The 25,837-nt window shown below is 40.7% G+C and overlaps 1 long non-coding RNA gene across 1 annotated transcript; it reads right to left on the bottom strand.

The window, feature by feature from the left end:
- Nucleotides 1-17,730: 17,730 nt before the first annotated feature.
- Nucleotides 17,731-25,603, bottom strand: LOC150059500 (uncharacterized). Its single transcript, XR_016536377.1, has 3 exons — nucleotides 25,360-25,603; nucleotides 19,513-19,643; nucleotides 17,731-17,910 (listed from the first exon to the last, which is right to left on the bottom strand). It is a non-coding gene; the product is annotated as an uncharacterized LOC150059500 (long non-coding RNA).
- Nucleotides 25,604-25,837: the final 234 nt, after the last annotated feature.

The raw sequence follows: 25,837 nt of genomic DNA, 5'->3' as shown, positions 1-25,837 counted from the left end.
TGCAACTTCCGAAAACTTGTTCTCCCTCGAGTTCTTTATGTCTGGTGCTGAGCCATGATTACAAAAAAACAAACCTAGGGCCGGGAGTTTGGCCTAGTGGTTAAAGTGCTTGCCTAGCATGCATGAAGACCCGGGTTCGATTCCTCGGTACCACATACATAGAAAAAAGCCGGAAGTGGTGCTGAGGCTCAAGTGGTAGAGCTCTAGCCTTGAGAAAGTCCAAGGACAGTGCTCAGGCCCTGAGCTCAAGCCCAGGACTGGCAAAAAAAAAAAAAAAAAAAAAAAAAAAAAAAAACAACTAATATATACAGTAGATTCCAGATACAGACTAAATCCTTTTTGAATATCCTCTCCCTTGACCCTTTGCACAACCATTAGGCCATTACTTGTTAATGCTCATTTCACAGATGTGGAGATTGAAGTGGTTCAATGGTTCCTCCAAGGCTGTGGTGGTGAACTTGAACCATGCTCCCAGTCACTGTAAGGTTTACATCCCCTCACTGTTTGTCGATATCTCCTGCTCCTCCATAAGACAGTTCCTTCTAGCAGTGCTGTGGGGATCACATTTCACTCTTGCCCCCCCTCTACCTCATACTGTCTCCACCCACCAAAGCTCTTTGAGGACCCCTGTGAGCTGGGTCCATCCCTCCTCCAGCTACTCTCTTCTCAGACACCTTCCTCTGGACCAAAACTGGCCATCAGGCCTCTCCAACTACATACTGTACCCAAGAGAGAAAAACAGATTTGGGCTTTCTTCTGTATCATACTGTCAATAACAGGACAAAAGGCCCATGGGTCCATGAGCTCATGGTTAATATAGTATACAACCATTTGGATTTCGGATGTCATGGAATTTAGGAGAATCATTCTCCCTGATCTCTGCTCAATAGCTGTTAAACAGATGTTGGTTTGTTTGGCAACCAAGAGCCCTAGCGATTTCTCTATGCTGATTTTGTGCATAGGTTTTGTTAGCAGAGTAAGGACCATGTGTCCTTCATTTTCATTTCATCTTTTGGTTTTGTGTTAATATATAAAGCATTAGATCACTATTGGTGAAAGAAAAAAAATAACAAAATTATATGCAATGGCTACCCTTTAGAATAAAAGAAGGAGAAGGGTTAAGAAAAGAACTTCAAAGTTAATTTACCAAACTCCAACTACATCCTTGACCTGTGCAGACCTCAATAAAGCATTAATTACAAAAGGATTAACACTTTTTTTCCAATGTAACAATGGAGTCCTCTGTCAATGTGGGATGATAGCAGTATTTGCATTTAGCCATTAGCACTGGATTCATAGATTATGTGCAAGGTCTTAACATTCTTCCTAAATGAAGTGAAGCATCCCCAATGAAGAGAAGAGAGAGAGAGTGCTTCTTTCATGGATTAAAAGGAACTAAACAGATTTGAAACCAACAACTTCTTGTTCAGTGTTGGGCCTAGAGCTAGTGATACAGCCATGAATGTGACCATTAGTAGCATTTATTCTATTTGCAACTGAAGGGCTATGCTGCATCAGCTAATGATTCCAACCATACTGACAAGTTACTTTCTCATTCCTCTGCACTATCGACTCAGCCTCCTCTCTTTTCTGCTACCTACTACCACTGTCAAATTTCAGAGTAGATGCAATGGCTCAGCGAGAGAGATATAAATAAACCCTTTCTTCTCTGAATGATTCAACATGCCTCACTCATGTTGAACAACAGAATAGCATTACAGGGTGCATTTCAGTTATAAACATTTAGAGTTTTTTTTCTTAAGTAAATTCCATCTATGCATTGAGCTAGGATTTTGAATTCTTCGTGGAATGACACAACTCTTTAAAAAAAATATAGTAAATATAAGGATATTTGGGCCAGGGAAAGATAAAAGGATTTGTGACTAGTATACATACCCTCGGTGGAATTTTTCTTATGCTTTCAAGTTTGTCCACCCATCTAGGTCAAGTCAGTAACACTGCCAAAGTTTCCACTGGTGTAAGGAAGCCTTTCACATGCTGATAACCTTGAAAGATAAATGGAAGACTATCTAAGAACTTTCCTTAAAAGCTCACTTCTCCTCCATGAGAAGAGGATTTGACTGAAAATAAAACAGAGTTGGGCAAAGTTGTTAAAACCTGCCACATGGCTGTCACTATTTGAACTAGTCACCTTACCCTTACATGTCTCCTAAGGGGTGAGCTTGTGAGACAGCTCAGCATGGCAGGTAGAATACTCACAGACTCCAATCATCTTCTCCTCTTTGTGTCACATTGGTGATTGTATTCCACTGCATAGCAAATGAGTTCTTGCAAATGTAATTAAGGTTACTAATCAGTTGACCCTGAATTAATCAAAAGAGAGATGATCCGGGGATGACTCCTCCAATCACTGAGATGTATAAGAGCAGAGGGTTTTCACTGCTGCGGTGGAAGAGGACGGAATGCAGAGAGATTCGCACCCAGGAAGGTTACATTCTGTTGCTGAGATGGTCACCATATGGCCAGGACTCCTACGTGTCCTTGGGAACACAACTTATTTCTTGGCCAACAATGACTAAAGAAGGGAAAACTTCCTTCCTGTTTACAAGCAAGGACCTGAATTCTTCCACCATCTGCATAAGATGGAGGTGAACGCTTTCTACAATTTCCAACTTCCCCAGGTCACTGCTTGATTGTGATCTTTGTCCTACATGGAACGGAACCCTGTGGTACCACCCAGGCTTTTGGGCTAAGAGTATCCTGAATGTGTTAAGTTGGTGGTGATTGTTGTTATATGTCAATAGAAAACAAATGCTCTTTGGATAAACTTTTCCCATTAGCATCCCTGCTTGAAGTTGTCTTTCCAGCCAAATACACAGGTTAGCTCCTAAACGCATCCTTTGCTTTCAGCCTTTACACACTTGACTCTGGGCCTCCTGGGAAGGCATTTTCTGTTTCACCAAGCCCATACATGCCAACCCAGACTTTATCACCCAAAGCAAACTGTTACAGTTCTTTCCCCCAAATCAAGTATGCTTTGCGTGTATAATTCATTAACAACCATCTGCCACTTTGTGGAACCTATTTCTATCAAGTTCTAATCCTGATTTTATTTCTACATATTTCTTCTTAATCAGTGAGAATCTTGACAGTGAGGGCTCCCAGTTTTCATTCCCTACTCTACCTGATGCAGAGCTTGCAAATCATAGGCACCTGATAAATATTTGTTCATGTCTTTTGTTCTTAGGTTTGTTCTTCAGTGTTAATGAGATTAAATGACACCGAAATCTAAAGAAAACCTCATTAGCTACACAGTAGTAATCTCAGTAAGTGACCTGCCCCACAGCCCATTGGCCTTAAACTATTGCGAACCCTCAGCACACTTAAACTGTCAAAATTTAAAATGTAACTGCAAAAAAATCCGAGATAATCACAGAAAATAATTTTGGCCAATTGATTTGTGTGACTTTCAATGACATTGTAAGCACCCAACTATTTCCAAAACGGCCGATTTATATAGAAAGGCTGTTCTCTCTGTGGGTGGTATTTACAATAAAGACACTGTGCAGGAGAGGAAAAGCCCAGCAGAAAATATGAAGCATTTTTCACACAAATGGTGTTAACAATTAAAAGTAAGCAACTAAACACGCAAGACAACGCAAAGGCTGAAAGTTACCTGTGATGTGGTGTGGGCCAGCCAGGTAGATTTGAGATACAAAATCCCCTGAAACAGAAATAGGGCTTACTATTCCTGCTAAGACATGCACTAAACTAGCTGAAAGTATTTTAAAGTTTCAGGGGAAGGAAGCAAGAATTGAATTTGAAAATAAACTAATGAAAGTCAACTTGGCCACAGTCCAGTGCTTTTGTCTACAGCAATATGCTCCTCTAGCACCATCTGAAGATTAAGCTTACATCTTAATACTATCTATTGTTTTTTGTAATTTCTCAAGGGGAAATGTAAAGTAAAAATCAATTGTACCTGTATTTTATGTGCTCTCAAATATATGCAGTGTGTTCTACCTGATGGCGAGCTGAGAGTCTGACAGGCTATTTTGTTTATTCTTCTTTATTAGACAGTTCCACACTTAATCCTTCTTTTTGATAGCAAAATCACTATCATTTTTAAAGACTCTCAGAGAAGGAGATTTCTTAGGCTCACTTGAACTCACTAAGGCAGTTAATAACTTTTCTTATTATCTAGCCTAAATCCTCTACACGATGCTTAAGTCTCTCTAACTGGAGGTTTACTGGAGGTGAGAGAAAAAAATGTATCACTGTCTTTCACATAAGAAATGTTCAGATACTGATAATAATTATCAAATCAGCTCTGGAATCTCTTCATGAAATATTCTAAGGCTAAATTTTCTGAAGTTCTACCCTCCTTTATCTACAAAACCCCCAAATAGGTTCTAGCCTTGGATACAGATTGAATTCCTGATACGGAAGTCATTGGTAGTTCTTGAATGTTACACCTTGGGGATGTGTTCAGGGCCATAGCTCAGGAACACAGGATGAAACAAATAATCGGATGCTTTTCTCACTATTACAAATGATGTCGTAACGATAAGGCAGCTGGAATTAGAACTGAAGGCAGCTATGAAATGCGTAAATAAGTTACAGAAGTGATCAATTTAACAAAGAAAAAAGTAAGTAGCTCACAGTGTTCTAGCCATTGTTTTAGATGATGTTAGGCGTGTGTGTGTGTGTGTGTGTGTGTGTGTGTGTGTGTGTGTGTGTGTGCGTTTCTCCTCTTTTTTCTTTTCTAAGCTTTCCAAACAGATTGTTATATACATTCATGGCTAAATTTCCAGTGGAATAGATGGGTGGAGCAATGGTGGAAGGAGGGAGGGGGAGTTGTCTGAAAGGGTCATGGGATTAGGAAAGTCAGTGTCACTATCATGTTAACTGCCTCTGGGCTTGGCATGAAAACATTTGAACCTAGAAAACTCTCAGATCCAAGCAAATGTGGCTAGCTGGTCACCCTAGAAGTAGAGCGTGTGAGGGGACAGGACAGAGGCATCCCAAGGCCAGCTGAACATGGAGGAATGCCACACCAATATTTTCCCAGGTGGAAAGCATTTATCCCATTTCTCACAGGATGCTCTTCTGGGTCCTGATTGCATTCTTTATCATCTATAGAGGCACTGTCCAAGTTCAGGTCAAAACAGATAGACTTGAATAGAGCAGAAAATTCTAAGCTTGTTTGCCCAACCTATTTATTTACTTCCAGATCACAAATTCTCAGGACCATATCACCTACAGCCAACTTGAAGACACAAATCTAACTTGATCCTAACCGCTTCCATCACTTTCTGCTCCCTGGCTGGCCCTGAGCAGAGCCACACAGCAATGCACCACCTTCCTGTCTACTCTTCAAGGTTTCAAAATTGCCTGTCTTCCCTTGCTGACTGACATTGCATTAGGCCACCTCCTGCACAGTCACTCTTTCCCAGGCTTCTCCTCATCAACCTCCCTCAAGAGCAAAGCTCTGCACCCCCACCAATTCTCTGCAGACAACCCAGCCTCTTCTAAGTTTTTGTTTTGTTCTGCAGTTTCTGTTTTATAGTTGAAGCCAGTACTAAGGCCACTTGGCCTCAGCTGATCTGTTACGTCCCTCTATTGGAAGCAAGGGTAGGGGGTGATCTCATACTGTCACCCTCCTGCATCTCCCCTCTATTAAATGGGGAAATATGTACGACAATCTCCAGATCTCTGCAACATTAACATTCGGCATTATGTGAACTCCTCAGAAAGACCAAATACGTTCTAGATATTGCCATTGGTATTCTATATAAAACAAGTATATTATATCTAAATTAACTATTTCACAAGCAGATACAAATCATCTCTCCCTTAACTATCTACCACTAAAATGGTATAAACATTTTTTTTTAAAAAATCACATAACATATACCAGCATTATTCTGAATTGATTTCCCTCTGGTTTTCAAAATTATATGTTTTCTCATCTTGAAAATAACTAGAAGTGTTCACCCTCAATACGACTCCTAAATGGAGATGCGTAGTTTTGATGACGTTAACTGCTAATTCTATCTACAGCCATTAGACTATAAGGCTAGAGGTCAAGCTTGTATTCTCCTTGCTAGCTGTGCTATCCTTAGAGCAGAGTCTGGTGCAGAGTACAAACAGGTGCTCAGCACCTCCTCACTGAATAAACAAACTGAGGAGTGTCGTCCATGAGAAACAAGAAGTTAGGTTAAAATGAATTTCAGAATGCGTTACCTGTGTACGTTCTTTCCACTCACAAGTAAAGTACAGATGATTCCACTGCACTGATCTTTCCTCTGGACTTTCTTCCCTCCAGACGGAGTCTTGAAATACAACTTGTGTAGTTATCAGCCCTAGCTCAAAGGGTGATAGATACTGAGATTAGCAAGATTATTGGTAATATACATGCCCAGGCATTTTCTCAACCTTAATTCCATACCAGCTGATCTATCTGTAATGAACGGATTGTGTTAATTGAGGTATTTGAATTCTCTTTTTCTTCCTAATTTTTGAAAACTCAAGTTTCTTGGGGAGAAGAAAATGTTAGATGGAATAGTGGGCCCAAAACTCAAGATTCCCAGTCCCCCAAGAAAGAATGTCAACAGCTCCACAAACTGATGAGACATGTCCCGTTGGTGGCAGAGAATTTACTCCTGAAGAAGCTATTCTGAATAGCTGAAGTCCCTGAGGTTCGTATGACAGAGGAGAGGTAAGAACTCAGGTGTTGTGCTAGCTTCTCACTACCCTGTGGGCATAAGGAAAGAGCAGAGCAAAGCCACAGGGAACGATAGGCACAGTAGGAAAGTGTCAGGGCTACCAATAATGCCCAGCAAGTTAGGAGGAGAGGGTGAGGTCTTCAACCCCTCTGTCGGAAGCCAGGGTAGGAGGTGACCATACCTTGGTCAGTCACTGAACCAATCTGGAGCTCTCAGCAGAAACAAACCAAAATGCTAGCGTTTTTATTCAAGGCTGGTTTATTTCCATGTTTGATATGGTATGTCTTAGAATTGGAAGATTAACATCAAGTTGACTTCCCATTTAAGATCTATATTCAAAATCTTTGCTCTCTCCCCTGGCCAGTTTGCTGAAATCCCTGAAGTTTTTAGAAACGCTATTTCTCTCATTGGAGTTTATGAAATTCATCCACTGAGCTAATCTAGAAATCTGTCAGAACATACTTCTTCTTGTATGTCAGCATGTCTTCAAAAGAAGTATTGATGTGCAGAAAAACAAAGAATTGGGAGGAGGTGAGGAGAGAAAGTGTAATTTTTTAAGCCATAGGAAATACATGAATCAGAGAGTGCTATACCTATCAGAACTACAAAAATGTAGTCTCTGTACATTTGTGTTGTTTTGATTCAATGCATTAACCCACGTTTTAGCTACTGATAATCACCACAACAGATAGAGCTTGTCCAACTGGACAATTAAATTAGTCATATGTGTACCTTAATGCCATAGAATTAGGTAGTAAATTACAGCCTACTATTGTTATTCAATCATCTCCATAAATTAACTATACATTGAAGATAACCAGAAACACCCTCTTAAAGTCATGAGGTTATTGGGTGAGGTGAAGAAGGGGTAGAAATAAAGATCATTCAGCAACTTTCACAGAAAAGGAAATCCTTGAAAGACAAATATGCAACTGCACCACTGCTATTATTATTCAGTAGGGGCTGGAATGCATCTATTCACCGAAAATGTCTGTCTTCACCACTCTTTGTTTATAGGGAAGTCAGGGCAGGGAAGAGATCACATGCAAGGGATATGATTACATTCCCATGATCCCTTATTTGTTCTGTAAGTACTTAACTCAGTGCTGAGGTCTTAGTGTATGACCCCAGGCCAGAGCTGTAGTTCTATTTTGTGTGTGTGTGTGTGTGTGTGTGTTCGTGTGTGTGTGTGTGTGTGTGCGTGTGTGTGTGTGGTTTGTGTGTGTGTGTTGGGGGAAGGGAGTGTAGGTAATAGGGCTTTAACTCAGGATCTGAGATCTCTCCCTTAGCTTTTTGCTCAAGGCTGGCATTCTACCACTTCCACTTGACCCATAGCTCCATTTCTAATTTTAGGGTGGCTAATTGGAGATAAGAGTCTCGCAGACTTCCCTGCCTGGGCTGGCTTTGAATCGAAATCTTCAAATCTCAGCCTCCTGGGTAGCTAGGATTACAGGCATGAGCCACAAGTGCCCAGTTTATTCCCATATGTTATTTTAACAATGTATTTTAATGATCAAAACTTGTGAGCATGTGGATAAATTGTATCTCCAAAATGGGCTTCTGAGTGTTTATGGCAGAATCAGAACAACTGATAGAGAGCAAGACAGACCCCATGTGGGCTTCCCATAGACTTTGTGAGTTAGCAAGAACTGTCCTAGGAGGGACTGAAAATAAAAAAACACAACAGGATATCTGTACATATCTTGTGTCATCCTAAACACATTTATACATGTGCTCAGATAGTAAGGTCACTGTCTTTAAATACAAACAATGGCAAGAAATCACCTAGCACATGAATTCAATTTATCTCTGATCCACGTGCCTCTACAGACATACACCGTCTATCTAGATTTGAGGTGCTGACATTTATCTCACATTCAATACTACCATTAAATATGTTTATAGCTAAAAGACATCTTACATTAAAAATCATCGTTCATTTTAAAACTATCTGAACATAACAAGCAAAATGTTGGGATATGCCAATGAAGATAAATTATAGTTCTCCATTAAAAGAAAAAGCTGTGCAAGATGAAACTATTAAGAATTCTTAGAGTAGCCTAATTCTAAAGAACTCAATAACTATAGAATGCATTTATGTGTCTATTTATTAAGAAAGTTCTATAAAACAATAGACCTTTGAGCTAAGAATGACAAAGTGAATATGGAGGACACAGATACACAAGAGATGCATCCATGCCACTATAATAATCCAACATAGCTTCTGATACAAGGTCATTGTTACCTTAAGTGGCATATATATATATAAATATGTCCTCATTTTAATGGACATAATTTTATGCTGTCCTCATTTTTAATGGGCATAGTTTTATATGCCACACATTACAGCAGAAAATTTTAAGTGAAAGGTAGTTTATTATTTCTAAATTCACTGGGTCTTAATAAAAGATAAATGATTAAATTTACTAATTTTGTTCCATTTTGATGAAATTAAATTTGATTTTCCCCATAGCAATTAACTTACACAGGATAACTTTTTCTGCTATTGTAATCCAAACTCATGTTCTATCTACTGAATACCTATTGAAGCTCCAGCAATACATTCTAATTTCAAATTTATAGTGTATTAAAAACTCAAAAGACTCCAGCCTTGTCTTAAACACATAGCCAGAATACTTGTGTATTAAATATTAATGGTTTAAATATACCAATTAAAAACATGACCAGAGTAGATTAAATAAGACCCAATCGTATGTTATTTATGCAAAATCTTCTTTAAATACAAAGACACATATAGGATGGAGAACCATAATACCACTTAATTGGAAAGAAGCAATAGTTGCTATGCTAACTTCAGACAGAACAGACTTCACAGCAAGGAAAATCATTATGGATAAAAGGCAGCATTGAGTAATGACTGAGTCAGTCAATATTCCAGGAAGAAATTTCTATCCTTAGAGTGTTGAGTGCACCAAAACAACCGAGTGTCAAAATAAATGAGGCAAAAACGGTAAGGACAGACTTAGAGTTAAGGACTTCAGCAACCCCTATCAGAAATAGCAGACACAGCCAAGAAAAAATGAATGAAGTCACAGTTTCACTAAACCACACCCCCAACCAACTCACACCACTTATAGCTTTTGGATTTATCCAATAACAGTAGAAAATACATTCTTCCCAAGGCCAAATGGAATATTTACCAAGACAAGCCATGTCAAATTTTGGGCCATCAAATGCATCTTGACACATTTAAGAAATGTCATACAATGTCTACTTTCAGATCCCAATGGAATTAAGAATCCATAACAGAAAAATCATGAGAAAATTCATATTACTTGGGAGCTTAAATAGTACACATTAACAAAAACATAGAGTCAAAAATAAATCTGGAAAATATTAAATGTTTTGAATAAAGTGAAAACAAAAATATACCTCACCAGAATCTATGGAACAAAAGCAAAGCAATACTCAAGGGACAACATACAGTGCCAGATGCATTTGTCACAAAGACAGAGAGTTGCGTCAATTATCTAAGCTTCTGCTTTAGTTATTACTTTTAAGAAAGCAGATGCTTGCCAATTACTTATCTGACAGAGGGTTAATAGTCAGAATATATAAGGCACTCCAAAATCGTAACAACAAAAATCTAAGTAATCCAATTTAAAAATGGGCTGTATACTTACTATGTGTAGATACCTCTCAAAAGTGAAAATACAAATGGCCAACAAATATATGAAAGAAAAGCTCAACCTGACTAGTCACTAGGGGAAAATGTAAAACCCTATGTACATTTTACATAATGAAGCTGGATGTGGCACCTCAAGCCTACAATCCTGAAAAAATCAGAGGTGAGATCAAATGGCAAAAATACCCTAAATAATAAATAGAGACAATGAGGAAAGCCTCAGAAGATTCTGGAACCAGCCAGGGAAGTAACAAGGCAATGCCTGAGAAAAATCATTCTGACAGAGGTCCACAGGCTCCACTCGAGAGGAAATTCATTCAACAGAAGTACATGCAGCATAAAATATCCATCCTGTATGTCCAACATACAGGAGCCATTCTACCTGTAGCCTAAGCTTCAGTTCAGATGTACCTAAAGTAGCCATTTAGACAAAGAGACACGTTGAACCCTACCTGAAATGTGAATTGCAGCCAGATACTGGTCAGGTATCTTGACCTGCTTTTTCATGTCTGTGTTTTTCCTCAAATGTCCCTTGCTAGAGCTTTCTTTTTGAGGCCTTACACCACAATACCATCTACACTGAGCAGCAGCCTGTACCTTCTCATACTCAAAGGACCACAAAAGGTGGTGAAGAAGGGCCCATCATCAGAGCCCTTCAGGGGGGAAAATGAAGCCCAATTAAGAAAAATTGTACTGCCCCCATTTCCAATTACATAAAACAATAGTATTCCTCGGGATACTGTGCTGTTCACGCTATATCACATGGATTTATGGGTTTCGGGATTGTTCGGGCCAACTGCCATCCATGTTACATCAGCAAGTTCTGTATCTCTTGGTGTCAGCAAAAAGAAAAGGCAAAAAGAAAAAAAGACAGTTACTTTCACATTCAAGATGAAATCACATTGTATTTTCAAAGCACATGTCATCTCAAAAAATTATGCTTAGGCAGGATTTTTCATATAAGTAATTTTCTACTGGGCAATCTATCAGTGGCTGTGTTTCTCTTTATTTTCATTTTTTTTAATGTCTTAGTAGGGTTTCTTTCTTTCTCTCCTTTTCTTTTCTTTTTTTTCATATATTTTTATTGTAATTAATAGAAGGGTTATATGATATTTGCCAGATAGAAGGTGCATTAATTCACATACATTGATACCCTTTCACATGTCTTGGTCCCCATTTCCCTCCCCCTCATCTTGTTTTCTTTTCTTAATAAAAGAATAAAGTCCAAAAGCTCATCTAGAAAAGGACATCCTAGAACATGGGATTATTTTTCTAGAAAATCATGTCCTTAAGTAACTATCGCTTATTATCTAGGCTCCTTGATTCAACCGATAGCAAAGATCTCTTACTTTTCATTAACATGCATTTCCTGTGGCATATTATGCTCAAAGATACTGCAAATTTTCTATTGGATTATTTATTCTTTCTACTTGATTTTTTTTTACTTTTCTATTTTCATGAAACTAGACATTTTAAAATTTGGATTATTAGAGAACTTGTTCACCAACTGCTACTAGTCCAGAGCCTAATTAATTCAAAATATTATAAAACTCACTTCTTGTTTAGTGTAATTATCAAAGTAACACAAGAACATTATAGGAAAGTTACCAAATAGGGAATCTTCTATTGATTTCTACCTCCTCATACAGCTGGTTTAATGAGTTTTAGAATATTACTTTTGAATATTTTCCCATATTAAATCTTTTATTGCAATTATAGTAACTATAAAATTTGGCATCCCACTTTTTTAAGTTACAGGAAATTCGTAGAGGCAATGATTATTCTATATAAAATGGGCATATTATTACCCACACTCAAGCCCCAAGTCTAGAGCCCCAATACCTCTGCCTGTAAGTAGCAAACATGGAGGCTTTGCTGAGTTCACTGTCAACACCCTGGCGAAATCTGCCTGCCCAGACCTAGAGAAGCACAATGAAGACCCCCTGCCTCCTCAAATAACTCAGAGAAGTTGTGTGGACATGGTTTGGGGTAAGGCAGACTTTGGTCTTAGTCTGAAATACAGGCTTTGGAAAGGCATGAGCACTGCAGGGGAAGGCTGGAGGAGGGAGACACTGGAAAGAATGGCAGGCAGGAAGCCTTAATATACTTTGTGGGTATAATAGACCCACAAATCTGTAGAGACATGGAGTTCCAGAATGATAAAAGCAGCAGCACAGAAGATTCATTCAATGGCTAAAAAGAAAATCCTAGGTTCAAGTTTGCTTTCTCTTCCCAGGAAGCCTCCCGCTACCCACCCCACAGTTCTGACCTCCTACACAGACACCCGGCCTCCTTTCTACTCACAGAGAGGCTGAAGGCTGCATGCAGCAATGGCTGTGTGGCAGATCATTGGCCCTGACCTTTAGGTGGAATACTTGCTGCGACAGAGTAGGCCTGCCCCAGTTTGGGCATCTCCTACTGCTAAGACTTGGGACAGTTGCCTTCTATTTCCATGCTCTTGCTGGTATTTTTCCTACCTAGAATGTAAGAGATAATCGAGAGATAGAAACAGAGATGGAGAGATATAAACATTTATACAATATATAGACATAGACACTTATAGATATATACATATAGAGAATGACATATTTATAGCTGTATCTATACCTACACACATACATACACATACATGTGTGTCTTCTACTTTCAATTAACCAGAAAAAAAATCAATAAAAAAAAATGGAAGTGGGGTATATCTCCAGTGGTAGAGGTGAGCTGAGTTCAAGTCCTAGTACTGGCACCAAAAAATGGGGGAAAAATCCATGAAAAATTAGGTAGCAAAAAAGTATTATGGATTTTTTTTTTGCCAGTCCTGGGCTTGAGCTCAGGGCCTGAGCACTGTCCTTGGACTTTCTCAAGGCTAGAGCTCTACCACTTGAGCCTCAGCACCACTTCCAGCTTTTTTCTATGTATGTGATACCAAGGAATCGAACCCGGGTCTTCATGCATGCTAGTCAAGCACTTTAACCACTAGGCCAAAACCAATACGAGAAGTGGGTGTGGGTGGGGGGAGGGTAATGGGTACCAAGACATGTGAAAGGGTATCAATGTATGTGAATTAATGCACCTTCTATCTGGCAAATATCATATAACCCTTTTATTAATTACAATAAAAATATATATATATAAAAGTATTATGGAGCTTAACCAGCTATTATCCTAAACATCTATATGTAAAGAAAATAAGAGAATAATATAAATTAAATAAAGAGGATGTTTAAAGAAACCCTTGGGGGAATTCTCATTTGTGAGAGCAATAAGATACTTCAAGTATATCTTCTCACTCAAGTGTCATTATTATTTATCATCATGATGCATCCTGTGCAGAATGCATTTGTAATTTTGACCAAAGTCAAACATGCAATTTAGTCGTTCTAAACAGGCAGAGAGCTGACTTTTGGAATTGGCGCCTAGCAGCTTCTTTCACAGGTCTGAAGCTGGCTTTGAGCTACAATACTGTAAGGATAACAACTTCCACTTGGGTGTTCCCGGCCCCCAGTGGTTCCTGCACCTACCAGAGGTGCACCACAACCATACTGCCATTACCACACTTAATGAAATTAAGTTTCTTCTATTCCCAGAGCTTTTAATTACACTGTGTTCCACCTTTTGTTCTCTCATCTAGAAGAGAAACAGATCACTCATGAAAAAAATAATAATAATAACCCCAAATTTCACTACATAAAACATATGGTTAGCCTCAGCCGGATACAGAACCTACATTTGCGTATGCAAGGTTGTTATCTGAGCTCTTGCTGGATGTTATGAGGGAGAAACCACAGGGGAATCGGCCATTCCCTTGGCCTCTCTGAGCACCTCTGGTTCATCTGGTACCTTTTCACCACCACCATACAGCTTCAGGATGAACACTCTGTCCTCTAGTCCTGTCTTCTCTCCACTCCCCTGAGCAGTCTCTTGGTGCCATCAAGTTCCTCCGACTCAAGGAAGGTGGGAGCTAGTGGGGAAGGCAGAGCAGTAACCGGAGATGGGCTCACGATGACTTATTTCAGTCCACACCTCCCACTTGCCCCCAAACTCAAGAAGTATAAACCTTTCAAGTAGCATAAAACTTTGTGGGCCAGACATTTGATCCTGTCAGATGGTGGTCTCGGCGAGGCTCACCTCATCTACAGTCAGGTGCCAGACTCTGATCCATGCCTCTCATTCCCAGGACTGTGCACGTCATCTCAGAAGGAAGTCCCGTACACAGAGAGTGGAAAGGTGCCCCTCAAATCCTGTTGCTTTGGGCTCAGAATCTTGAAGGAAGAAGCTACTGCAGGAAGGCACTCCTGCCACCTGCCTCTTGTGGCATGGTATGCGAAGGAGAGGTGGAGGTGAGGATGGATGTTCTTCGTGACCTTTAGGGAGCCGAACGAACAGGACAGGCAATTTGGAGTTGAGAGTGAGGGGAATGGAGCCATAAGTCTGGTCTTGAGCAAGTAGATAAAAGTGGATGATCCAGGTACACCATCGGAAGACAGGAGAAGCAGTACGTACCCATCCTTACCCTGCCTCTCCACTGTGTATAACAACACTTACCTAAAATTTTGCTTTACTATTCAAGCTCTTAAGCGTCATTGAGGATTGTGTTTTAAATGAATTATTAACATATTTATTCATGTGTAATCACTACCCTTCCCTCCCTGCCCTCCTTCCCACACTTTGTCTCTTTCTTTGACAGTACTGGGATTTTAACTTGACCCCGTAATTGCTGGGCAGGTGCTCTGCCCTTGAGACATACCTCTAGCCCTTTCCTATTTCGTGATTTTCTGGCCACTTCAATCTATACCTTCCATAACATCTGGCATTACAGGTGTGGGCCTACTATTTGTGGACCAAATTTTTTTATTTATATTATTTACTATGTGTCTTTTTAAATATCTTCTCTTTCAATAGTTCTATAATAGAGTTCCGTTCAATCTTCACTCTAGGAATACAATGCACGGTGGTCTTCATACCCTCCATCCTCCCTCCCCACCCAAACCCTCCCTTCTGAGTTCCATTTTTACACAGTACTGTGACTATCCACAATTCTATCTATTCCATTGCCACTTTCTCCCTAAGCTGCCTCGTCTACTCAGACAAGATATGTTTCAGCTTCCTCATATTCATTTTGTTAAACTGGCTGTGGGTCAAAATGGGTAGACCATGAAAAGCCATTCCTGAGTATTCCATACTTGAGTCTGCTTGGTCATGCATGTGTCTAAATACATGTTTATATTTTAAATCTCACTTTCACATGAGAGACGACAGGTGCTCTTTGTCTCTCTGAATCTGAATGACTTCACTCAATCTGAGTTTTCCAGGCTCATCTATTTCCCTTTACATGACACATATTGCTCTTCCTGATGGATGAATAAAACGCACACCCATATATGGATAGATATAAATTTATAATGAAGTTTATTAAGTACAGAGAGAGAGTTGAACCACATATTCTTCACCTATTCATCGAATGGAGGGCATCTGGGCTGTGTCCATGACAGGGCTGTGGTGAATAGTGCAGCTGTACCATGCAGGTGTCTTCATTATATCCAACTTGTCACTTATGTAATAAATGCCAAGAGCGGTGTCATTAGATCATTGAGGAGATCTCTTTCTAGTTTGGGGGAAACATCCTTACCATTTCCCATGTGCTTGAGTGAATGTACATTCTACCAGCAGTGTCATTTACATTCCCACCAACAGTGTAATATGGTTACTTTTTCTCCCCTCATCCTCATCAGTGTGTTGTTGTTGTTGTTGTTATAATCCTGATTACGGCCATTTTCACTGAAGTAAAATGAAATCTACAAGTTGTTTTGATTTGTATTTCTGTTATGGCCAGGGATATTGATGTATTTATTGGCTTTTTTAAAAACTTCTGAGAAGTGTCTGCTTAGCTCCCCCGCCCATCTTTTAATTGGGTTATTGCATCCTTGGGAGTTTTCCAAAGAGCTTTTATTCACATAGATTATGTGTATTGAAATTTAATATATTGGGAATTTAAACTTAAATGCTCATGAACCCACACCTATTATCATAATAATATAACTTGATTAAGAATAGCAATTTTCTCAAGAGGAAAACAGTGAGAAGAATGGTATTATTTATGGTTTTGAATCATTTTACTGTATCCAGTGAAACAGAACCAGGCTAAATTCTCATATCTCCTTTTATACTTAATCTATTGAGATATTTATTTTGGTTGATGTATAAGAAGAAAATACAGGCTGACACAGATGTTTAGTTAGGAAAGGGCAAAGTACTCTAGAGACTTCTTGGATAATTGTGGATATTCTTCAATGCTATGCCAAAACTCCACAAGTGGCAGTTTCTTAAAGGTTAATTTAGTTTTGTTTTGTTTTTAATGGAATCTGAAGTTCACAGAGAATGAACTTTCTCCTACTGGGATATATTAAAACCCATTCATCTATTCTGCGCTTTGAAAAGATCTTTTCATTCACATATTGATTACTTAAAAAAACATTGGTTCATTAATTTATGCATATCTTCCAACTGTTGACTTACATTATAGCGTGGCAAAAAATAATACTCATGTGTGTTAACATTTCTGCTGATCTCATGAAAAACATCCTGAAGCACTGGAGAGCTGCTGTACTTATAACGGCAGATACTAGTTTTCCAAGAATCTAATTTTTGCTTGAAGGCTTACATTTTATCATTGGCAGCAACCGCTGTCAGTTGTTTTCCTGGAACTGACAGGCTCCCTTCATTCATTTTTAAAAGAAAATGTCTGCCAGATATCCAAGTCTGAATAACCAGTTTGTCTATCAGACATTTTCAAGCAAAAACTAGTGTTTCATGAAAAAAAAAATATAGCTAGCTCAGCTCACAACTGCTGTCCCTGCAGACAGCCACAGTGTTACACAACACTGCTGAAACCTTCCCATTTCCCCGTGTAATATTAAAAGATGTGTCTTCAGGGTCTACATTTTAATAATCTTGATTATTTTTCTACTGTATCAAGGACATCCTTCAGTGAGTGGGCATCGATTGCTGCTTGCTTCATTTCAGGACTGTGAGTGTCTGGTAATGAAGATGGTCTTCCAGGCTAGCCCGCCTTGGCCACTGCCTGATTCCTGCATCCTGGTCCCACCAGCATTCATGTTCCCTCTGCACAAACATCACAGGGAAAAGTAATGTATCCGGTGTTATTCCGGAAGTACATCTAACTAACTATTGTTTCTCACCCATTCCAGTGGTCTTAGGGAATCCTCAAGGATCTGTGAATCTTACTGTGGACACCAACACAATTTTACACACATGAAATTTAGATATTTAGATCTATGACTTCATATCAACAAGTTTTTCTTCCCCCTAACCTTCCCATTGTGTGTGTGTGTGTGTGTGTGTGTGTGTGTGCAAAAGGAAGTACCAGCTTTGAGAACATGCTGAAAAGAGAAGCCATTTATTTGACAAGTGTTGGACACATATTGATCCAAGCAATTTCTATGTATAAAAACTGTCAAAATCACGATCCAGGTGAAAAGATCAGTTGTTCCAGAAGAAAATCGCGGCAGGCAGTTACAGAGTAATGTGGGCCTTGGCACAGGATAGGACTCCAGCACCATGCTGCAGAGAACAGAGGAATATGAGAAAATGTTTCCAAAAGGAAGATCTCCTAGAACCCAAACTGTGAAGAAAAGGGAAGGGGGCAGGTAGAAGTCTAAGATAAAGTTAATGCATAATGACATGGCTGTCACAGAAGAGAGAGAGAATGCATAGTAGCCAACAACACAGCTCAGGAGAGACACTGACCCAAACTTGCATTCTAAATCCTGGTTCCAACACTTTGGGTTGGATAGTTTTAGGATCTTAGGACTTTGGACAAATAATATTCTCTCTCTACACCACAGTTTTCCTACCCACCCACCCCCCAAATTGGAAAAGAAGCCATATCACAGAATCTTCAGGATCTGTGTGACGATGGCTGTAAAATGCTTTGCCAGAACGTCCAGCCCCATGGGGTAAGAGGCTTTCAATGAGCAGCAGGGATCACAGATGCTGAGGAAGAGAAGAGAAACCAAAGTAGAATTTAACAGGACAAGGAGGATGGACAGCAAGGAAAAGAGCTCAACTAGAATGAGAAGAGCTATGGAGAGCTGAGAGACAACACTGGGAAGGATAAGTTGGAACAACTGTCAGAGCGGGTAGAGTAAATATTTTAAGTAGAAGGCGTCATTGATTGGCCCTGTCCCAGAAGAGTGAAGTAATTTTTCAAACAACAATATTTGGGAACATTTACACTGACCCAGAAACTCTCTGATGAAGATGTGTCAATGGTAGAAGCTTTTAGATGCATTTTTTTCAAGTATCAAAAGAATTTCACAAATGAAAAATGAGACTGAGGGAAGACATGAAATGGCCTTGATGGCACCATGTGGTCTGGTCTGTGGCCTAGATTATACCTCCAGTTAAAACTTGACCCCTAAGTGAACCAGTCATCTTCTACACCAAGTCTTCCTTTATGTTGTAACACGCACACGCGCACGCACACATAGGCACGTGTGTGCATAGTCTAAAGTAATTAAAACTCTATACGGTCATCTGTCAGGATTATGAGAGACTCTGCCCTCTGATAAAGATTTGGAAGCCTTGTCTTTCACCAGTCTCACAACCTGAAAATCTTCCCAGTGTCCTCTTTTGTCAAGAGCCTGAGGACAGCTTCAATAAGTTCAAGAAAATAAATGTTGGGAGAATGGAGAAGAGTGAAAAAGAAAGTGAATAAACCAAGTACTGGTGGCTCACACCTGTAATCCTAGCTATTCAGGAGGCTGAAATCTGAGGGCCATGGTTCAAAGCCAGCCCAGGAAGGGAAGTCCATCAGACTCTTATGTCCAACTTAATCACCAGAGAACCAGAAGAGGAGCTGTGGCTCAAAGTTACAGAGCACTATCCTGGAGCACAAAAGCTTAGGGTCAGTATTCAGACTCTGAATTCAAGCCACACAACTGAACAATAAAAAAAGAAAAAAAAAAAGAAAGTTAATGAGTTGGTTTGTGCAAGCCGTAAACAAGTCTTCCCCTCCAGCCACTCAAGTGAAAGGCAGTCTCCCAAACAACCTCGGGGTTCTCTTTTATCTCTGGGAAGGTGAAGCACACACACACACACACACACACACACACACACACACACACACACACACCTCCCTAAGGGAGGCTCCTTCCCACTCACCTTCAGGTCTTAGCTCAGCAGTCTTAGTTCTGCTCTTTCAGGAGCATGTCTTCTAGGACAATGACTCCAAAAGTGGTCCCCAGCATCAGTTGTTGGGAATGTCAAAGATTCTGCATTTCAACTTTAAAAACCTGAAAAAGGAACTTAAAGCGCAATTAAGGAAATGGAAAAACCTCCCATGATCTTGGATTGGAAGAGTTAACATCGTGAAAATGGCTACCCTGCCAAGGGCTATCTACAAATTCAATGCAATACCCATCAATAGCCCAATGTCATTCTTTAATGGAATAGAGGAAGCAATCTAAATTCATACAGGATAATAAAAGACCCCATATAGCAAAAGCAGTCCTTAGCAGAAATAACAACACTGGAGGAATATCAATATCAAACCACAGACTCTATTACAGAGCTATAGTAATCAAAACAGCTTGGTACTGGTACAAGAATAGACCCAAGGACCCATGGAATGGAACTGGATACCCAGAAATCAACCCACAGACCTATAGCCACCTTATCTTCAATAAGGGAGCTAAGAAAATGGGATGGAGGAAAGACAACCTCTTCAACAAATGGTGCTGGCAGAAGTGGTTAAGCACTTGTAGAAAACTAAAGTTGGATCCTGCACCAGAATTAATTCCAAATGGATCAAAGACCTTGAGATAAAAGCAGATACACTGAAAGCTTTACAGGAAGGAATAGGAGATACACTAGGTCTCCTTGGCACAGGTCGAAACTTTCTTCATAAAGGCCCAGAAACACAACAAATTAAAGAAAGTTTGGACAAATGGCACTGCATTAAATTGTAGAGCTTCTGTATGGCAAAGGACATGGCTAGCAAGTTAAATAGAAAGTCCACAGAGTGGGAGAAGATCTTCACTAGCCAAACAACAGATAAAGGTCTCATATCTAAAATATACCTACAGCTCAAAAAATTGAATCTCTCAACAACAAATCCTAAAAGAAACAACCATCCCATTAAAAAGGTGGGCTAAAGACTTAAAGAGAGACTTCTCTGAAGAAGAAATAAAAAATGTCCTATAGACACATGAAGAAATGTTCAACATCTCTGACCGTACAAGAAATTCAAAGCAAAACAACTTTGAGATTCCACAGCACTCCAGTTAGAATGGTCATGTTCAAGAACTCCAATAAGAACAGATGCTGGGGTGATGCGGCCAGAAGGGGCAATTCCTCAAAAGACTAAACACAGAGTTCCCTATGAACCAGAAGTCCCACTCTTGTCCAGAAACAAGGACATACTAGAGCTACTAGCACAATGATGTTCACTGAAGCATTAGTTACCATAGCTAATATATGGAACCCATCCAGATGCCCCTCAGTAAGATGAATGGATCAAGATGATGTGGTAATTATACACCATGCAATTCTATGCTGCCATCAGAAAGAATGACATCCCAGAGGATCACAATAGCTCGAAAGCTATGTACATATGGCCATATAGGATGAGGTTAAGCAAAATGAACTCCAGGATATGGAAACGAGAGATTTATCTTTGTGATTATTGTTGTTAATGCCCTGTGAAGTTATTTCTTTATTCCCCTTATGATTAGTCTCATGTGGTTACTGTATCTGACTTTGTTAACTGGTATATTATATATGCATTTATTTGTTTATTTGAAATAGGGAAGGGGGAGGAGAAAACAAGATGATTGGGAGGAGGTGGGGGAGGGAAAGTGGGATAAAAACATGACAAGGGGGGTATCCATGTTCAAGAAGTAATGCACCCACTACCTGACAAATATAACTATAACCCCCCTAATACATTACCCCAACAATAAAATCAATATAAAAAAAAGATTCTGCATTTCAATGGGACTTCAAGACAATTCATAGCTATGTTACAACATGAGGAGTTTGGACAACTTATGTGTGACAAATGCCTGCCCGTCCATCCATCTCCTTGAGGACAGTTCTTACTTGAACCTAACTCCACCTCTCCTACAGAGGCCTGTGGCATGGAGGGTACGCCGTCATTGCTTGCTGGAGTATATTAAGGAGTAATGAATGAACATAGTAAAGGTGACTGATGATTACATATCTGAGTCAGGCGTACCTAAGAATGACTTCTGAATAAGAATTCAAATGGTTACACAGTAAGCGATTCATTTCACTTTGTCAGTGGCAGAAACATTTAAACATACAGACAATAAATTAAGTTTAATTTGCTTATTTTTAGATGCCTACTGATTTATATGAATGACAAAGAATCCCTCTTTAGCACAACAGAGAAATTTAAATATTTTGGGAATCAGAAAATATATATGAGCTAGGGAAAAAACATCAAAACACATATATGTTTTTGAATAGCTCGTATGTGTTGACCAATGAATCTTTTTGATGATTATTGACTTTGTAAAGTTCTAGATTAATATGCAACCGAGTCTTGTGCATGGAAATATTTTTCTATCCATGTTTTCATGTGTTCTTCCCCACCCCATTCTATCTTTTGAGCAGTCAGGGCTAAGAGTAGCTTGCCATTTTTAAGGCACGAGGATTAGGCTCTGACTAATTGGAAGGCTTGCTCATTATTTAAATGACACTTGGTTGGCGTTTCCTCAACCATGTGGATCTAGGAAAGCAGTGGACTGGCCCATCAATCTGTTAGAAAAGAATACATGAATAGGAGAGTGACGGTTTTCCCTCGTGGAGGCTCAGTGTCATTGTATTGGTTCTCCTGTATTAATTACCCACGTGAAACCACCTCTCACGGCTGCAGGATGGTCTGCTCTGCTCGAAGCTGCCGCCTCAGCCACCTCCTGGCCTTGCTCTGCCTCCATTTGCATCCCAGATGTCAGCAAATGCTGTGTTCTCATGTGTTCCCTGCCAACAGCATGCCAAAAAGTTGAGGCTCTGGGCAGCTGGGAGAGCTCCAGGCTGCCTCTGAGAAGGAGGTGAGCTCTCTGCTACCCTGCAGGAAGGGTTCATCTGCAAACTGGGCACCCCTTTCCATGTCAGGATTTGAAGGAAGGGTGCAGCCAGCATGCTGCATGTGGCTCTTGGGGGAGCTATGCAGGGAGGCGCCTCTGGCAGGCTGCACAGGAGGTCAGACAGCCAAGGCCAGGAGACTAAGGCAGCGGGGAAGGGAGAGGAAGCACAGCCCAGCCAGCTGACACCCCATCTCCTTCTGCTCTCCTGTGAAGGAAGGCAGGTTCAGACGGCAGGGTCAGAGGTTAAGGCAAGCCTTGACCAAGCAAGGAGAGGCAAAAGGGGAGACAACATGCCGGGGACACCCTGAGTGGAGGTTCAAAGCCAAAGGGTTTCCATGTTCACATGTCGAGAGGACTTGCTTTCTGTGTGCTTGAAGAGTCACAGCTCAGGCTCTGCACTGTCTCAATATCCTAGTCCACTTTTCCTGCCATCAGTGATGCACTAGAATGGCCTGCTTAGGTTTTAGTCTTAGAGAAAAGTAATTCTCAGAGTACTTCCTAGTACAGTTCCCCAGATGGAGTCTGAAGCCAAGTCCCTGAGTCACCTTTACCCTGGCTCCCACCTCACGACTGCACCATTCGTAAGGAAATGGAAAGACTTGGAAAAAATCATATTAAGTGAAGTAAGCCAGACCCAAGGGAACATAGGCTCCATGGTTTCCCTCATCTGTAATAATTAGTACAACCCTAGGACTCTCCTAGCAGAGGATCACAATAGCGCAAATCCTAGATACATAAGGCCTTATAGGATGAGGCTAAATTAATAGACCTCTAGGACATGGAACAAGAGCTTAATTATAAGTGACTGTTACTCTTTATGTTTCTCTCTTGTCTTGTGTTGCCCCTTGGTTAATCTCATATTGTTGCAGTATCCTACTTTGTTACCTGATATAATATATAGATGCTTACTTGTTTATTTGAAATAGGAGGGGGGAAAATAAGGGGAGGGGGGAGGAGGAGGGAAATGGGAACAAAAACATAAGAAGGGATATCAATATGTGAGAAGTAATGCGCCCTCTATCTGGAAAATATAACTGTAACCCCTTTATACATTAAAGTAAAAAATATTACTGCTTTAAAAAATGGCTTAATAAATGGTAAAAAAATAAAGTAAAATAAAAATATATATAAGAATAAATGATCAGAGTTTTTTTTTGGGGGGGGGGTCTTGTGATCAAGGCTCTTACTTGAGTCTCAGTTCCACTTCAAACTTTTTTGTGTGTGATTAACTGGTGATAAAAGTCTCTCAGGTTTTCCTGTCCTGGCTGGCTCTGAACTGCCGTCCTCAGATCTCAGCTTCCTGAGTAGCTAGAATTAAAGCACAAGCCTCCAGCACCTGGCACGAGTCTTATTTCTGATCTCCAAGGACCATTATTACCAGTACCGCATTACCTTGAATACTGGCTCGTAGTCAGTCGTGTAGGGCCAGGGCAAGTCCTGTCCACAGAGGTTACCAGGCTCTCCTAACATCACGTCACCTGTGTTCTCTCCCTTATCAACAAAGCCTAGGTACTCTGGCCTTGCCAAATCTCCAAATTTACCAAATCCCTGAACCATTTTCATTGTTTATGCTTCGTTTTCTCTATTGCTACAATATCCTTTTTTATACCAAATTGATAGGAATTGAACATGATACTCTAAAGGAAGCTCTGATAGTCCTTTTATATAATAATGGAATGATTCTCTTTGGCCCACATTCAGTAGACTCTGTTCACACCTCTCAAAGCTGTTGGCACATTTTTACGTAGCTTTGTCATTGTGGTTTCAAGTACTCACTATTGTCCCACCAGAGCCACAGATGGCTGCAACTACAGCCCTTATAACACATTTGCTTCCTGCAACCCACTATTGTCTGAAATCAAACACAAATAGCACGTAGTTTACATGTACCCTATTCAACATTACAAACGGTCTTTAATTAGGTCAGGTATATAAAGTGGAAACCCCTTTCAATCCAAGGTTAAGTCAGGAACCGAATTTGACATTCACTAAACATCAACTCTGCCCACTTGATGTCCATGGTCTTTGCATGGGTGTATCCTACAATGATGAATTTCTTAATTGTTACTGTATAGCTTTATACTCCAAAAGTAAAAGTAAAATCATGTGACCTCTGAGACACCAAGGTCTGCATTCTGCGGGACTCGAGGGCCTCACTTCTCTGCACCAGCCACCAGAGGACAGGACATGACCTCCTGTTGTTGGGCCTGTGACACAGGCCCAACAACATCAACGAGCCATATTAGTGCTACATCATGAAGGTAAGAGCGCTGAACTAAAAATAAGGCACCTGAGTCCTGAAACTCTCCCTTCCCAGAAGCTTCTGAGAACCAAGAGATGGGGAGCTGATGTGCAGACGTCCATCCTGCTTCACCTCGATTAGCTCTAAACACAGTGTGGGCCACATTGGAGCACCTTCGCCTCCACCCACCTTAGGTACTGGGTATGTAGCCTGCTAACTTCAGAACACTTTCCATTTCCTATGCATTTTCTTTTTCATTTCTGCCTGGATTTCTCCCTTTCCCCACAGTGAAGGACACAGAATGGAAAAAGAAATAAATAAGAGGAAGGAGAATGCTCCCTGGGCCTCCCACTCGAATTTCCACATGGCGGGGTCAGACGGCGCCTGCACCACTGTGTCAGCCACAGCCAGACACTGGGGAGAAGCCAGGGTCCAGTTCCTGCAGCTTTGCCAGTCACCCCTGACCAAGCACAGCCGTTACCATGGCAACCATAGCACCATGCTCCCCAGAGACCAGGGGTCACCATGGTGCCTGCCACCAGCAGCAGACAGGGCTCCCTCCCTCCTCCAGGCTCTGACTCAGCAGCCCATCCCTCCCTGCCCCACCCCAGGCCCAAGGGGATTCAAGGAGGGAGAAGTGGTCTCCCCATCTCTCACCTGCCATCCCAGATGTTGCCCACATGGAGGAGACCTTCTCTGAATGGAGGGGCACACCGTTCAATACATCCTAGGCCACACGCCTCTCCCCCAAAGAGAACACTTGAAAAATGTCAGTATTTCCCTACAGAGCAGGTGAAAGGTGAAGGCTCAGATCTGCCAGCGCCTTCAGTGCGAGCACACATTCCTGGAGAAGGGCGTCCATGCAGGGTCTGGTTCAGAGAACTGGGGTGAGGCCTGAGAGTCGGGGAACTCCTCCTAAGCTGGGGGGGGGGGCTGATCCACTGAGGCCCTGAGCAGCCCAGCTCACTCTGGATCCTGCTATCCAGAAAGCTGACCCTGCCCCATCCCTGCCATTTATCCTTTCAATAAGGACTCAGAGTAAATATTAGCTGGTTCAAAGCACACATTTCTACAGGGCAGGGACTATGTCTGCTTGGAACCAAGACAATGGCTACAGTTTATTGAGTGCTTGCTC

This window comes from Megascapheus bottae, chromosome 8 (assembly GCF_031878675.1).
Source record: "Megascapheus bottae isolate mThoBot1 chromosome 8, mThoBot2.hap1, whole genome shotgun sequence".
NCBI lineage: Eukaryota > Metazoa > Chordata > Mammalia > Rodentia > Geomyidae > Megascapheus > Megascapheus bottae.
Note: the sequence above shows the minus strand (reverse complement) of the source record. Positions and strands in the feature narration are given on the sequence as shown.